Consider the following 13,621-nt stretch of genomic DNA (forward strand, 5'->3'; position numbering starts at 1 on the left):
CTTCCCGCTGGTAAGCGGTCCCTATTTATCTACTTGCACCCGGAGGTGCTTTCGAACTGCTAGGTTGGCAGGCGCTGGGACCGAGCAGCGGGAGCGCACCCCGCCGCAGGGATTCGAACCGCCGACCTTTCGATCGGCAAGCCCTAGGCGCTGAGGCTTTAACCCACAGCGCCACCTGCGTCCCCGTGTCAAGATTACCTTGTTGCTATTAACACCCCCCTCGCTTTAAGATGTTGAGCTATCTATGCCGCCTTGTACAAATATGGGGGTGCTAGCCAATAGGCATTCACCAGAGCTGACATTTCTGCAGTTTAGATTGAACCATGCTGAAAACTGCATAACTGGGGTTTTTTCCTCCAAAGCTTGCACAAACATACACATTTACTTGGAACTACCAAACCATCTCCCATCATGCTTAATAAGTCCCCCCGCACCATATACATAACTATATAGCCCTTGATGTTTTCCAGATGAACTGCTCACTACCATTTTCAAGATAAGTTCTTCCCCTCTAAGGCAGCCATTTCCAACAAAACTTATTTAATATGTTCATTCCTATGGAAGGCAATGGGACGTGGGTGGCGCTGTGGGTTAAACCACAGAGCCTAGGGCTTGCCGATCAGGTCAGCGGTTTGAATCCACGCAACGGGTGAGCTCCCGTTGCTCGGTCCCTGCTCCTGCCAACATAGCAGTTCGAAAGCACATCAAAGTGCAAGTAGATAAATAGGTACCGCTCTGGTGGGAAGGTAAACGGCGTTTCCGTGCGCTGCTCTGGTTTGCCAGAAGTGGCTAAGTCATGCTGGCCACATGACCCGGAAGCTGTACGCCGGCTTCCTTGGACAATAAAGCAAGATGAGCGCTGCAACCCCAGAGTCAGTCATGACTAGACCTAATGGTCAGGGGTCCCTTTACCTTTACCTTTATGGAAGGCAATAATGTAAGCAGAGTGCACTATCCCCAGTTTCCACATACATGTACATTCAGACAAGGCTGTATCAGACCTAATCAGGAGTGACATTGTTTTTGCCCTCGTCTCTAAAATTACATTAGCAGGCTTCAGTGTTGACTCTAAATCATACGGCTTAGAGTTGCTTAACCTGCTAGTTTATATTTTCCAAGTATCAATACAGTGTAACCTCAAGTTACAGACACTTCAGGTTACATACGCTTCAGGTTACAGACTCCGCTAACCCAGAAATAGTACCTCGGGTTAAGAACTTTGCTTCAGGATGAGAACAGAAATTGTGCGGTGGCAGCGGGAAGCCCCATTAGCTAAAGTGGTACCTCAGGTTAAGAACAGTTTCAGGTTAAGAACGGACCTCCAGAATGAATTAAGTTCTTAACCTGAGGTACCACTGTATGGATGCAAATGACTCATTTTGGGTTGGAAACATGTGGATCCGAAAGAAACATAAGAATATTTGCAGTTTTTCAACTTTGAGAAAGATGTTTAAAAATGAATGAGAATCAACAGTGAATATAAGGTGAGTGGGAAGTTAGTCGGGGTGTGTGTGTGTGTGTGTGAAGATTTTTACCATTAAAACTAATTGCCTGCAACTTTGCTTCAGGGTATCTTTCAAGATAGATAATATATTGTCTGTCTGGATAAATATTAGTCTTGCTCGGAGCCAGAATGTCTCCCAAATGTTTAATGGTAGGGTAGGAAACAAAACTGTGTGTGTGATGAAGCTTTCTTCAAAGTTGTGCTTTGTTTTGATCTTTTGACAGAGGTGATGCTGCCAAGACAACTTCCATTGTACCCGTTTAAGGTAAATGACAAGTTTTTGTGACCAGCTGGACGGGTGCAGGACATGCACAAATTGCAGGAATGAAGCCAACGAAGGGAGAATGAGTCAAATACCTTGTTGTACAGCTTCCCAAGAAGAAACTGTGCTAAATTATAAACATGGACATCTTTCCCAACCTAAACCACTCTGCTATGTACACTTGCACTACTAATCCTAGAATCTTAAACTGTGAAATAGGAATAAATCCAATAATTGTGTTATTTCTGACTGGCATTTAAAGGTATTACAAAAATATAAGTATCAGGTTAATTTCAGGTTGTACAGTTACTGCATTCCAATATTACCTAAAGTAGAAAGGATACTTTTAAAAAATCATAATACAGTTGTATGCACTGAGGCTGATATGGCTATAAGAAGCACTTTATTTCTACAGGGTCAGTAGATATATGTTTTGGGGTGAGGTTAGACCAGTATCTAAACATTCATGGCTTTGTTGCTCGCAAGGATACAGTCCCTCAGAAGACAGAAACAAAGAAAACCAAACATCTGCTCAATATCTCTTACCTTCTACTTATAGCTTATGGCTATAACCATCTGATGTGCTCTCTGAATTTCAAAACTGAATGCCTGGGTGGTCAGTGAATTTATGAATTTTTCAGAGGGTGGCTGAAAATGTTTTATATTATTTTGTCTGGCCACAGAAAATACTGCAGTGACCAAATCTTGTCATAATTATCATTGTAAGCAATATGCACTATATTGAAATTGGTTGAAATCCTGTGCATATTTATGTATGCAGTATACAAAACTGTGGGCTGGCTTGATTCTGCATCTCTGATTAATGGAAAGAATTGTTATCTACCCCATCTATTTATTGAATGTACCTGCAGTCAATTCGCACAGTCACATTTATGAGTGACCACACGTGTATATAGACCACTAATGATTCAAGTAAAGTCTATATAGATTTATATATTTATCGATATACAAATATACTCTAAGTTTACTCTTAATTATGCTGGAGCCTAGCTAGTGCCAGGAATTTATTTTTATTTCAAAATATCCTACGTTCTCTGAAATACATATGTGTAACCTAGAAGTGGGCATTGGCCAAACCCACCAACTTTGAGATCCTTGGATGTACATACCTTGAACCTACCAGAAACATTACAAGGCAATTATATATCTTTGTGAAATAAATTAGAAACTCAAATGTTTCTTTAGTTAGGCTCATGAAAACTGTTTTTTCCACAGGGCGGAGAACTTGCCAAGAAGTTACAAAGACACACAGATAACTCTTTCTGTCTTTGCTATATGACTCCAACAAGTTCCTCTTCTGGGAAAAATGACACTGATTGTGTCATTGGCGATAACAGTAATATTGTATGTATTCAGGGTCGAAGGTGCTATACAAAAGCTAAGTGTTAGCGATAAAGCACAAGCTTCAGTCCATTCCTTTCAACAAACTACTTAAACACCTACTTATATCTAGCTGTAGGCTTTGAGAATCACAGCTACCTTGGAAGTTACGGTAGTTCCTTTGAACAACTTGAGCACAGAATCGTTGAAAAGGGATGGAATTAAGTGTGCCTCCAAACACTTGCTAGGCCAGACCTAATGATAGTGGTCCATATTCACTGTTACTGTAATTCCTGAGACCTCCATGGATGTTCAAAACTCTCCACATTTAAAGGTACTGATGTGTCCATATCAGCCACCCAAACCTCCTCTGAACAGTGCATGAGATTCCAGGGGTCTTGGCACTTAAACAAGGTTTATGTTTCATTTGGAAAATTAAGGCACATATGCAGTGTATTGACATCCTGAACAGGATAAGCGGCATAGCCTGTAATTTTACACTGCTCTTTGTATCTTCCCTTAATACTCCAAATATGAGCTAAATGATAACATTTACTAATTTAAGAGTTTAGGGGAATCTGCCTGACAAACCCATGACAATATGTTTACTGCCATTAACTGACAACCAGGGTATTGAGACTCACTATATAGTCATTTTCAAGCCACCTGCATTGATTTAAAACACTGGGGAATCTAACTCATCCAGAATGCATGTATCATCCATGGGGAATATGCCTGCGGAAACCCCTGCAATTCCTAGATGTAAATCTATGTCATGGGCATCAGAAATGATAGCGATTGTGGTATTGGAATGTCTGAGGAAACAGATAAAAGCATTGCCTGTAACGAGGGGAGCAAATAAGAGCAATTAAGGGCACTGGCAGAAATACAACTTGGCATAGACCTTGATGCCTTTCCAAGGCACTCCAGTGTGGTGTAGTGGTTAAGAGCGGTAGACTCGTAATCTGGTGAACCGGGTTCGCTTCCCCGCTCCTCCACATGCAGCTGCTGGGTGACCTTGGGCTAGTCACACTTCTCAGCCCCACTCACCTCACAGAGTGTGTGTTGTGGGGGAGGAAGGGAAAGGAGAATGTTAGCCGCTTTGAGACTCCTTCAGGTAGTGATAAAGCGGGATATCAAATCCAAACTCTTTTTCCTTTTCTTCATCTGAAAAAGTCTGATGCCTCCAAGTTCATTATAAAGGATGTCATGTTAAGGGAGCTTTCTTCTGTCATAATTATGGGTCATGCCCCATATTAAACCTCCACCTGCCCCCATCAGTGGTAGCTGTTACCTGTTACACATGCTCTGTTCATCTGCGATACTTTGGCCAAGTTTTAGAGCTGGCAAGGCCAAACTGTGTAATAGTTAACAAGAGTCAGTTGGGTCATGTCAGGACATATCTCTGCAGCAGGGACAAGCGAGTCTTAAATGTTCCTAGCATAGCCCCACAGTCCATCCCCCTCTGCTGCGGACGATTTGTTCAGATCTCACTGCATGGAAAATCTTGAGCCTATCTTGAAGACTGAATGCTTTCTGTGTCTTGTTTTGTTTGCTCACATTGCATTCCCCCCCCCAAAAAAAAAACTCCGAAATGTCTATTCAGGCTTCTTTGTGGGAAACCCCCTGGACATAAGGGTAGATGAAAATAGATGCTGTTATATTAACTATTTTTAGATCTCATTGTAATTGTGCCTATCATGCAGAAAGTTCTTGCCTTGCTATGCCATACTGGTTGGTCTGATCTGGATCTCCAGCTCTTGTCAGTAAAAAGGAGTCTTACTTGAATTGAGGACAGGGAAACACGAAGGCAGAAAATGTCCCCGAAGCAGGCTACATTTGTTTCTTCTCCCCTTTTTGCTCTCTGGATTCCATCATATAGGAACCTAAATAGAAATATTCCTCAGTAGTCTTCCAGCCTCAGTAGCCATAGAAACCAGCTATTTTTATCTATTTTGCATGATATCAATAAATGACTTTTTCTACACTGGATAGACAGGTCAACTCAGCTTCCTGCTAACTCGATGTCCTTAATAAGCCATGCATATCTGTTGTATAATATTGTACACTGAGAACAGAAAACAGGATTGTTTATAAGTGCACAAAGGATTCTGCTATGTAGATAATTCACATTCTATTAAATACCCTTTCAGAGAGAGAAAATATTTACGAGAATTTTTAGAATACACCCTTTGTAGTATTTTTTTTTAAAAAAATGTATTAAGAACCAGGTGGTGGTGGTTATTTATCCTTGATACACAAGCATTTGCTTTTAACTAAGATGACAGCTTTTTTTTAAAAAAGACACACCACAGTGTCTCCTTAAGATTAAATTAATGACTGTGAGAATATCATTGTAACACTAAAGAAAGCCAGCCAAAAATAGTGTAATTGATTTATGGAATCCAGTCTGTATTTGCTAAAAGAGGCTTTTATAAAGCAGGATAAATAATCAAATTTGTATGCTCAATAATCAAGTGCACTTCACAAAAGAACATAATTGCAATTTGTAATGCAGGATGCTTCTCCTAGGATTTCCAGTCCCACAATTGGATGATTATGGTAGCCTGCCATATCTCTTTGGAGTCCTAAATGTTTATCCATTTATTTACATTGCAGAGATGAAGGCATTGCAATACATGTAAAACATTTATTTGAAACCTATACAGTAGAGTCTCCTTTGTCAAAACCTGAATTGAAAACTTGTTATCCGAATTCACTGTGTACTTCAGAACTTTTGTATCCCTCTGAAAATAATATTTCCATTTATATGGCCCACTGAGTATTTGAATGCTTTGGATGACTCCAAGGCCATTTCAACACACATATCTGTACAGAATTGCTGTATGTGCCCTTAAAATCCTATGAGCCTTTTGGTTGGGGAAATTTTTCTGGTGAAAAAAATGGTGCTAAAAATACATATTCATGGATTGTATGTGATATATATGATATATATTGATACAAAGTAAGGCTCATTGACATGTTGCTAGATGTTACTGAAAGAGATCATTCTACATTCCCCAAAACCTTAGCTAAGATAAAATCAGAGAAGTCCCACTGACTTTATTACTGATGCAAGCCTGCTGAGCATGTTATATTTACATTCCAGTGCTTCTCAACACTGACACAGCAGGACCCTCTTCCAATTGGATCAGTAAACCCCTCACGGCACAGCTGATTTTCTTTTAGCACTTAACAGATATCTTTTGGGTTGTAACAACATAAAGCCCAAAGACTTCTGCTCTAACAAGGTGGTTTACAAGGTTGTATTATAAATTATAGATGCCTATCATGTCTGTATCTTTCACTGAAATACTTGCCGATCGATTGGCCTTCTGGCTGATTAATTCCCTTTTCTTCCCAATGCCCATTTTCGAACCAGCTTGCTTGACTTCAGTTCCTTCCTTTGTATTTTCTTTCTGTAAACTATGCACTTGAAGTAAGCACATTTTTGCTCTAACTGTGAAAGCATGCTTAGGAGAGCAGATATGTTAATTGCTGTAATAAACAGGCTTTATTATTACGTCTCTTTGCAGTCTATAAATTACATCTGCTGTTGCTTGATGCTTTCTTTATTGTTGCTACGGATGAACTGAAATACACCCCTAACCTGAACCACTGCTTACTTAAACAAGTGAAAGGAGCAAAAAGGTAGAAACACTTGCTGACTATCATCAGGAACAGAAAGCAAAAGGGTGGCTGAAAGGGAAGGGAAATGATACCACTTTGCTGGAAAATGAGCTGCCCACCCTCCTTTTTATTATTCAGTATGATGCAAACCACACAGAAATAGCACAGCCATTACAATGTTTTCAGTTAACAAGCTTTTAGATCTATATACACTACCCTGGCAGCCTAGAATATCCAAGATGTTTGGGCCACTGGGCCAGGAAATTCAAAAGGTGCCCTCCAGAGTGGGACATGCCTAACGTCTTGCTATTCTTTAAAGCCATCATCAAATCTGATGCTTAATGGTAGGATGAACTCTGCATGACAATGTGGAAAGGAAACAGAATGAGTGGGAACGTCCTCTTAAATCCCTGCTGATGTATCTAGGCATATCCACCCTGGCACCTCCAGGCAGGGGTGAAGAAAAACCTGTAGTTAGTGTAGACCAGTGAAGGCCAAACTTGGCCCTCCAGCTGTTTTGGGACTACAGTTCCCATCATCTCTGACCACTGGTCCTGTTAGCTAGGGATGATGGGAGTTGTAGTCCCAAAACAGCTGGAGGGCCAAGTTTGGTGTAGACTGGTGTAGACCAAGGATGAGGAATCACAGGCCTGGAGGCCAGTGTAAAAGCCTCTTCCAAGCCCTCATGACTCTCCCTTGGCCATACATGCTTTCCAGGCCATGGCCCTCACCAGCCCTGCTTTGTACTCTCCTAGGATGTGGTTGCCTGGCTGGAATATATATGCAAACTTGGGATAGGATTGCCTGGATGGAAGACAGAGGGAGAAACTAGTCTACCATAAAGGTAAAGGGACCCCTGACCATTAGGTCCAGTTGCAAACGACTCTGGGGTTGTGGCACTCATCTTGCTTTATTGGCTGAGGGAGCTGGCATGACTAAGCCGCTTCTGGCGAACCAGAGCAGCGCACAGAAACGCTGTTTACTTTCCCGCTGGAGCAGTACCTAATTATCTACTTGCACTTTGACGTGCTTTCGAACTGCTAGGTTGGCAGGAGCAGGGACCGAGCAATGGGAGCTCACCTTGTCGCGGGGATTCGAACCGCCAACCTTCTGATCGGCAAGTCCTAGGCTCTGTGGTTTAACCCACAGCACCACCCACATCCATACAAACATAATAAATTCACATTTGCTGATGTGCCCACTGTTGTCTCTGGTCTGTTCCATTGGCAATGCTTTTTACTATAACCACTAAAATGTCACCAAATCATGACAAGCTTTCCACTTCTGCAGAAGTCTATCAGGCAAGATGCTACACAAAGTATGGGGGAGGGAGGGGGAAGTACAAAAACTAGCCTGGGTGTTGTAACCAGGTCAGCTTACAGATTCAGTTCCAAGATGAAGATTGCAGAGTGACTGGCCTCTCCCAGGTGTCAAGAGTCATGACCCCCCCTTACTCGCTCTCCTAGTATGTTGTGTAACATATTTGAGTTCTGGGGAACTCACAAATTTGTTAGAATTTTGTGACATTTTGGTTGGTCCTAAGAAAGCTATTGCTCAGGGAGATCTTGAGATGAAGACTGAAACCAAAGAAGCATCCAAAAGATGAAATGTTGTAGTTACAGATAACCTCAGCTTCCCTCACAGGTCTAATTCCAGCATTTAATATACTGGATAAATGGTTCTCTAGTAAAATGGGTATGTTCCCTAATACCTTTTATTGCCTCAGATATTCCAGGTTCTAAAAATAAAACTGCAAAAGTTGTCACCAGTTTTAAAGAGACTTTAAAGATTTATTTAAACATGATGGTTTGTGATATATCTGTATAACTTTATTTTCAAGGTCTAGGCCTTCATAAGACATACCTGAATGTATTAAAACAATACAAATACAATTAAAAAATCAATAGAAAGATAACCAACATAAATCAGATTAAAGCAGCAAAAAGAATACAGAGAGCCTCCTTTTTTAAAAAAACAAACAAACCCCAATCCAAATAGAAAGAAACCAGCCTTTTATAATATTTCTAGATCACTTGTCTTTTTTGTTATTTCACAAAGAGAGCAACCCTAGTATGAGAAAAGGACATGAAACACTATCATCTATATGTAGCCTATATCCAAAATCCAGGAAGGTCACTTGAAACTCTGTAAGAGATCAATAAACCTCAGATTTAAGCCTTATTTGATGTGGAGAGCTCCAAATCTAGTAATCTAATCCAAAATGAAAAATAAATGTGTGAACCACCCTAAAGATGAAGTGTAAAAGAACCACAAAGCCTTTTGCACTCAAATCCCTTTCTCTGCTTTAATGGTAATATATATTCCTGTGAATTATTAGATCAGCTTCCTATTCCTTAGGTAAGATATAAAGAACAAAGTAGCAGCAGTCTGTATCAAAACAAGTACAGGCTTCACAAAGCTTTTTCCTGGGATATAAAATGTCAGCACAAACTTTATTATCTATTGCAGTGGTGGGAAGACTTCAAACATGCAAGATCTGCTTGTTTTTCCCCTAGAACTCAAGAGCAGGTAAAGGTAAAGGGACCCCTGACCATTAGGTCCAGTCATGACCGACTCTGGAGTTGCAGGGCTCATCTCGCTTTATTGGCCGAGGGAGCCAGCGTACAGCTTCCGGGTCATGTGGCCAGCATGATTAAGCCGCTTCTGGCGAACCAGAGCAGCTCACAGAAACGCCGTTTACCTTCCCACCGGAGCGGTACCTAATTATCTACTTGCATTTTGACGTGCTTTCAAACTGCTAGGTTGGCGGGAGCAGGGACAGAGCAACGGGAGCTCACCCCGTCGTGGGGATTCGAACCGCTGACCTTCTGATCGGCAAGTCCTAGGCTCTGTGGTTTAACCCACAGCACCACCCGTGTCCCTTAGTGAAGTGCAAAATATTGGCTTAGAAAGAGAAACAGACATATACTTAGAACTAACAAAGAGGGCACCTCTGGGAATAACCCATCCCAGAATATTTTTCAGTGTCGGAACTGAAATAAAAGTCCTTTCACACATAAATCCATTCTTGGTTTCTCCCCCTCATCTATGCTTTTTTTTTGTTTTTTGTTTTTTGTTTCAGTAGCCTAATTTCAGGAGGAAAGCTGAAGTTATGGGAGTCAGAAATCTTTGCTAATGATCTGGTAGATCTGGATCAACTTTTTGCCTACCCCTGACTCTTGTATGTGGGTCATTAAAAGTTGAATAAATTATACCGGAAACTTCAACAAACATGATAAAAACCCCATTTATTATAAGATACAAGGCATTTAAAGATATCCTAAGGTAAAACTTCAATAGGGGCTCTTCCAGAAATCAGCTTCCATAGGGACAGCAGCTGCTGATCTGAAAGTACATTTTAACAACAACAACAAAAAAAGTGCTGGTAAAAGTGCTAAAAGAAGTATTTAAAAAGCAAAGAATTCAGAGAATGGGCACATAATAGCCTTAAGAAGATGAGGTCCGCATGGGGCAACTGAGATTAGGGCCCTGAGCAGACTCTTTCAGAGGTCCCAAGAGGTCCAGGCCGCTTCCAGCTGTTTAGGATGCTAGTGATAAGAACAATTTAAAAAGATGACATATGAAAACAATTAGACACCAAAAACTGGTTTTGCTTATATAAACAGCAGATCTGAGAAGACATGTTCATCAAGGTCCAATTTTGTGCCATCAGAACCAATGTATTTTTATGAATATTTGTGAGCATTTTAAACTCTTTAACAGGAAAAAATCTGTATCAGTTAACAACAAAACTACATTTAATTTGCTTAAATTTGCAGCCCTAATCAGACAGAGTGCGCCACTTTTTTTGGGGGGGGGGGTCTGATGCACATAAAGACAAGTTGTGAAACTTATCTAATGCCAAAAAACAAACAACTGTGTGAGGTCCCCACCCTAAATCAATAAGTGTCTAAATTTAATGCCTTAGCAAAATGGCCTTCCTGCGTCCCCCTCTGCTTGGCCTTTGCCCTGAGTGCACAAAAAAACGTGGCCCTGGAACCTGTCTTTTACTTCACAAAACAGTTAGAAAGAAGTGATTGATGCCAAAGCTTGATAAATAGCAGCTTAGATAAGAAAAAAATTAACCTGAAATGGAGTCAGTGGAAGCTATTATTTCAATGGCACTTCCATGTAAGCATTTGTTGGTTTGTACCTTTATTATAGGTATTCAGGGATGCAGGTGGTGCTGTGGTCTAAACCACTGAGGCTTAGGCTTGCCAATCATAAGGTCGGCGGTTCAAATCCTGCAACAGGATGAGCTCCCGTTGCTCGGTCCCAGGTCCTGCCAATCTAGCAGTTCGAAAGCACCTCAAAGTGCAAGTAGATAAATAGGTACCACTCTGGCGGGAAGGTAAACGGTATTTCCGTGCACAGTTCTGGTTCGCCAGAAGCGGCTTAATCATGCTGGCCACACAACCCGGAAGTTGTCTGGGGACAAACACCGGCTCCCACGGCCAGTAAAACGAGATGAGCGCCGCAACCTGAGTCATCTGCAACTTAATTGGTCAGGGGTCCCTTTGCCTTTATTATTTAACCCAGGCCCACTTCACATATAGGTTAGTTTTCATATATCTTTCCCCCCCAAAACACCAATGCCTCTTTGGTCAAAGGTCTGCACATTTAATTTTATGGCAGCCAGCAACAGCAGCAGGCTGCCCTCAGTTTAAAAATAACTATTTTGACAGTTTTGATGCAGCTATGTGAACTACATGATTTTTGCATTCTGTACTGCCTGGAGCTATATGAGCTGAGAATAAGGCAGTAAGGAAAAAGATCAGACAGTGCCATCTGCAGGGCTTTCCCTCAGCTTTTTTTCCACAGAACACAGCAGCTAGCAAAGCAGCACTTTGGAAACTTAATTCCTTCCACGAGGGCACTTCGCCACAGCAGGAGTCTAAGATTCACAGTAGGCTGAAGATAGGCCAGGTTTTTTGGATATAAGTGAAAGCAATGAATGATGTCATAAACATAATTTACAGAAATCCAGGATGAGGAAGAAAGGATAGAAGGGAGAATCGTCACTTAACCCTTGGGCTGCAACCTTATTGATGAAGCTGTTAAATTAACCTTTTAAAATTAATTGCAGAAGCATCCCTGTTTACTCAGACAACATCTGGAGAAAAGTTAATGATTTTTGAGATTTTCAGTGCAAAAAAATTAAGTATAAATTTCATACAGCACCATCTTAGAAGTATTCTCTTTACTAAAGATCCACCGTCTTCAAATGGGCTGTATGGGGTGTTAGGACAGGAGTAGTACCTCTACTGTTGGGGGACATGTTGTGCTCCTTCTGGGGTAGTTTCTCCATCTTTGGTCCCCACCCTGCACTCAGCTCTCAGCTGTGGCTCCTGGAAGCTGTCAGCATTTGACAGCAGCCATACCCCAGGAACAGCTTCAACTGGCCAGCTAAACCAGGTGAGAGTAGCTGATAGGTCTCAAACCATCAGTGGGTTAGGGATTTTCCCAGCATGTGAAGACAGGTTCTGGCAGACTGATGGATGAGACCATTAGTAAGTCCAATGGTCAAGACGGTGGTTTCTGCACGTGCTGTAGAAGGGAGGGGCAGATGGGGCTCATCAACCTGGAAAGGGAGTCCATCTAGGAGAAGGAAAACTCTGCTGCCTTGCAGGATACCTTGGGGGGGGGAGGCAAAGGAGTAAACCCTACAAAAATCTGTAGTGGAGTCCCTAAGACGTTTTGATGGTGCCTTGTAGGTCTTCTTCCGGCAACTCCAGCAGCCAAGCTGGTGCCAAACATATTGCTCTGCTTTCATTTGGACCACATCAGTGAAGCTGAGAGGAGGGTCTTATCATCTGGGCAGCCCAGGACCTGTGCAGGCTTATGGCCTGGAGAGGTCACTTTGGTGCTACTACTGCAGCAATTTGACTTCACCCCTGGAGGCACACTCCATTGTGTCTTGAGGCAGAGGGATGCCAACAGCCATCTTGAAATAGTGCCTGATGAGAAATATGCAAATGGCTTTAAAAACAAACTAAAACACTATTCCCCCCCCCCTTTCAGAACCATTGCCTCATGCAAACTGATACAGATTTAGTCAATCTGATCAATTATTTTATCAAGTAGCAACCTGATCCTGTTAGGTGAGCTAAAAAGCACATTGATTTGGATGGGTTGGTGTGTGCTATCGCTGCCTAGAATGCAGTTTCACATATGCACAGGATTTCTGTGGTGACAATCCTGTGCACACTTACTTGGTGGTGGTGATGAAGCAGACTCAGTACACAAAGAAGCTTGTACCAGCCTAAATTTGGGGTCAGTCTTCAAGGAATTACAGCACTGTAGCTTTTACTCGGGAGTCCCATTGAACTGATTATTTCCTTTTGAGTTCTAGTTAAATGTGCTTAGACTGCAAACAGTCTATACCGCTATTTATATTTCTATTTATACCACTATTATATCTCTAGGAAAGCAGTAATTTGGTGAAATGCTGGCTCTCCTACAGGCATGCACATGCATGGTTTCGGCTGGACTTTAGTTGGCAGGTGGCAGCTGTAAGATTTATTGGCGTGGGTTACGTGGACTCAAGTCTTCCGTGGCATCAGTGTTATCGACCTGTTGTGTGTGAAAATGTACGCGGTTTAAAAAGGTAAAGGTACCCCTGCCCGTACGGGCCAGTCTTGACAGACTCTGGGGTTGTGCGCCCATCTCACTTAAGAGGCCAGGGGCCAGCGCTGTCCGGAGACACTTCCGGGTCACGTGGCCAGCGTGACATCGCTGCTCTGGCGAGCCAGAGCCGCACACGGAAACGCCGTTTACCTTCCCGCTGGTAAGCGGTCCCTATTTATCTACTTGCACCCGGAGGTGCTTTCGAACTGCTAGGTTGGCAGGCGCTGGGACCGAGCAGCGGGAGCGCACCCTGCCGC

General features: G+C 42.2%; 1 protein-coding gene across 12 annotated transcripts in view; it reads left to right on the top strand.

Annotated features, from left to right (window-relative positions):
• The window catches only part of BLACAT1 (BLACAT1 overlapping LEMD1 locus), an 82,501-nt gene extending 75,871 nt beyond the window's left edge, over positions 1-6,630 (top strand). For all 12 annotated transcript variants that reach the window (XM_079980138.1, XM_079980141.1, XM_079980142.1 and 9 more), the window contains one exon: positions 1,729-6,630. The gene's annotated coding sequence lies outside the window, so the exon portion shown is untranslated. The remainder of the gene's footprint in view (positions 1-1,728) is intronic.
• Positions 6,631-13,621: the final 6,991 nt, after the last annotated feature.

The sequence above is a fragment of the Podarcis cretensis genome (genome assembly GCF_951804945.1).
Source record: "Podarcis cretensis genome assembly, chromosome: 6".
Classification (NCBI taxonomy): domain Eukaryota; kingdom Metazoa; phylum Chordata; class Lepidosauria; order Squamata; family Lacertidae; genus Podarcis; species Podarcis cretensis.